The sequence below is a fragment of the Zea mays genome, chromosome 4, assembly GCF_902167145.1.
Source record: "Zea mays cultivar B73 chromosome 4, Zm-B73-REFERENCE-NAM-5.0, whole genome shotgun sequence".
In the NCBI taxonomy this organism is placed as follows: domain Eukaryota; kingdom Viridiplantae; phylum Streptophyta; class Magnoliopsida; order Poales; family Poaceae; genus Zea; species Zea mays.
In genome coordinates, this window is record NC_050099.1 from 198,046,195 (window position 1) to 198,049,651 (window position 3,457).

A 3,457-nucleotide genomic window follows, 5' to 3' on the forward strand; every position below is an offset into this window, starting at 1 on the left:
TTGATTATACTCCTAACTTGAGTTATAACTTGATTATAGGTTATAACCATGCATAATTAGTAAGATAAACCTACTAAACACAGGATAAATAAGTGTCTCTTTATAAAAAGCAGGTGATGTGATAAAATGATGTTTTTAGTGTGTAGACAATTTTATTATTAAGCTAACGCAACTAGAACGGACTTATTCAGAGTTAAAATGAATTAGTTATGGATTTTTTTGGTCTTGAGAATTATTTTTCCACAAAAAACATTTTCCCTGTTTTCCTGAAATCCCTGGGCCGCGGCTCAATTTCTGTAGAAAACAGAGGTTAAACTACAAAGTTTAGGACCTAACCTTAATAATCTTTTAACAGCTGCGGACCACTGGTTATTTCTTATAAAGCGTAAGGATTCTTATGCAAAGATCCATGGCTAAAGGGGTATCTTGTTTCCGGAGCCACTAACCAAGGGCCCAGATTAGATCGCCCATAACCCGAATCGGTACGCGTTGATAACCGTAGGATCGAAAGTCGATGGCCCAGATGAAAAATACACGCGATAGTACCAGGCCCGCACGATTGTGATCTGACGCACCTGATCCACACAGATCTAAACGCTATGTTGGATTTAATCACAGCCACCCGCGCGCTGATCAACGGTCCCAGATCTCTACGTCCACACATTCCACTGGCCGGACAAATCGTAGCCATCCATCACCAGATCACCGGTCAGGACGCCATCTTCCTCCCTCCGGAGCAAGCGCGGCGGTAGGGAATACCGCCGCAGCGGCGCCATCGACGGTCCCTCCCCCAATTTTGAACCTAAGCCAAAACTCTAATCCAAAGGACGATACACGGAGCGGGGATGAAGGCAAGGAATGAGGTAGCGTTCTCACCGGGAGTTACACAGCACAGAACCTCGACCACGGTGATATCCGGGTCGCGGCGGAGCTCTAATTGTGGCGAGGGATTATAGGGCTTCCGGTGCCCATTTCATCATATCGGAACCACGACCACAGTCGTTGCTCCCTGGCGAAGCGCCCTGGTAGTACACCGAGGCCCCAACCCGAACGCAGCCCAGAATCGACGTCAGCGGCATCACTTAAATCTCTCTGCGCTCGGTAATGGAGGACGCGACGGGAGCGAAAGGGACGACTCAGTTTTATACGGCTATTAGGTTCCGAGTCCAGTGGAGCTGACCCGTAAGCGATTAGAGCAACTGCAGTAGTTGCCTAAATTATAGCTCCTTAAATGGATGTTTAGTAAGCTGCTAAATTAGATTTGCATGTAAAACTCAAGATGATCTCCAATGGTTCCTGAAATATAGGAAGCTCCAACGGCTTTGAATAATTGGTGGACCATCGGTTGCATGCGCCGTCACTATTTTTAGACGCAAAACACCTGACAGAGTCATGCCGACGAACAAGTTCTGAGCGGTGCCGTCGCCTGAATCAATTCATTCGGTATGTCTCCCCGTTCAATACCAATCTACATTCGTACTGTTCATCTGCCAAATCCAAAATTGTAAAAGCTTCGTCGTTCACAAATTTTGGCTGAAGCACATGTGTCGTTTCATGGTACAATCCAATCTCACGTGATGCAAAAACTTGGCGCATATGAGATTATGGAAAGGATTCACATTATGTTCTGTTCAATTTATCCGAAATGTCTATTGCAAATTCAGGTGATGGGTTCAAATAGATTGTTGTCATCACAATTACTTGATGAATCATCATCTGATGACGACGAGGATTTCATACTTTCTGCCGCGCAAATCATTCATACTGTTTCACAAGTTCGTACAAAGCCAGGAGGCTCTGTTCCAGGTCGTGCATATATTTATCGAGATAGATAAGCGGGACACGCGAGATTGTACCAAGATTACCTGGCTGACATTCCTACTTATGGTCCAAACTTGTTTCGGCGGAGGTAACAATTTATTTAATTTGTATGGTTAGTTTGTGTGTACTTTGTCTTATAGATGCCTTATTATATTTCATTGCAACAGGTTTAGGATGCATCGATCCCTGTTTATTCGCATAATGAATGTTGTTGAACAACATGATGATTACTTTGAGCAAAAATGAAACGCAGCTCAACAACAAGGTTTAAGTTGTTTGCAGAAGGTTACTGCAGTATTTCGTATGCTAACTTATGGAGTGGAAGCAGATGCTACAGATGAATATGTACGTATTGGAGAAAGTACTGCGCTGGAAAGTCTAAGAAGGTTCGTTAAAGTTGTAATTGACGTTTTTGGTGAGGAGTATTTAAGAGCACCCAATGAAAGCGATATACATCTGTTACTTGCACTTGGCAATGAAAGAGGATTTCCCGGTATGCTGGGTTCACTTGATTGCATGCATTGGAGGTGGAAGAATTGTCCATCATCTTTACAAGGTCAATTTTCGGGCCATCATCACACGCCTACTATAATTTTAGAAGTAGTTGCTTCGCAAGATTTATGGATTTGGCATGCTTTTTTTGGATTACATGGCTCTCTCAATGACATCAATGTTCTTCATCGATCTCCCCTGTTCGCAAAATTATCAAATGGAGAAAGTCCACAAGTGAATTATAGAATAAATAACCATGACTATTCAATGGGATATTACCTTGCAGATGGCATATACCCTTCTTGGGCAACATTGGTTAAGACCATACCATAAACCACGGGGCAATAAAAGAATCTACTATGCCAAGGCACAAGAAGCGGCACGGAAGGATGTAGAACGAGCCTTTGGGGTCCTTCAATCTCGTTTTGCCATTGTTCGGGGTCCAGCTCGTTTATGGGACGAGGCGACACTAAGCAACATAATGATAGCATGTATAATTATGCACAACATGATTATTGAAGATGAGGAAAGAGTCGATCCGGATGAACGTTTTGAGCACGGAGGAGAAAATGTGGAGCCCTCCCATGAGATGACAACAGATTTTGCTCACTGCATCTTGGATAGAACTCCAACGATGCAACAGTGATCCCTCACTACGTTCTGCAAAAGTTCCTCTGTTTTCCTCAAAGAATAAGTAGATCCTTCTCCAAAATGTGCCTCTAGTTTGATTTGTTCCTTGAATAGGATCTGTACTAACATTCAACCAAGCAGCAACAAGAAGTCTATCTTCGTCCTCAGTAAAGTTTTTACCCTTTTGCTTCTGGTTTGACTTCGATGACGTTTTGATATCCTTTATTTGGGCAGTTGGCTGCAACTCAACTGGTGTTTCAGATACATCCTCAAAAGTTTCAAAAGCTCCATTAACAAGATTGGTAAAGTAAGAACCATCCCCTTCCATACTTGCAAATATTAAAACATATATAAATGGCATATTATGATCTAGGATTATTTGAGTCTGACTGCTATGAAAATGACACTTGCTAAAGGTATTTGAAATGTGTGGCAGGCTCTAAAAAACGGTACTGTGATGTTACTTTTCAGAATTTACAAGTTACACAAGTGCTTTGCCTGACAATGGATAAGG

The 3,457-nt window shown here is 42.5% G+C and overlaps 1 long non-coding RNA gene across 2 annotated transcripts; it reads left to right on the forward strand.

Annotated features, from left to right (window-relative positions):
* Positions 1-1,228: 1,228 nt before the first annotated feature.
* On the forward strand, positions 1,229-2,207 carry LOC103654401 (uncharacterized). Of its 2 annotated transcripts, none has more exons than XR_566079.3 (3): positions 1,229-1,443; positions 1,665-1,909; positions 1,989-2,207. It is a non-coding gene; the product is annotated as an uncharacterized lncRNA (long non-coding RNA). The 2 variants fall into 2 exon arrangements; XR_566078.3 differs by having other exon boundaries at positions 1,416-1,557.
* Positions 2,208-3,457: the final 1,250 nt, after the last annotated feature.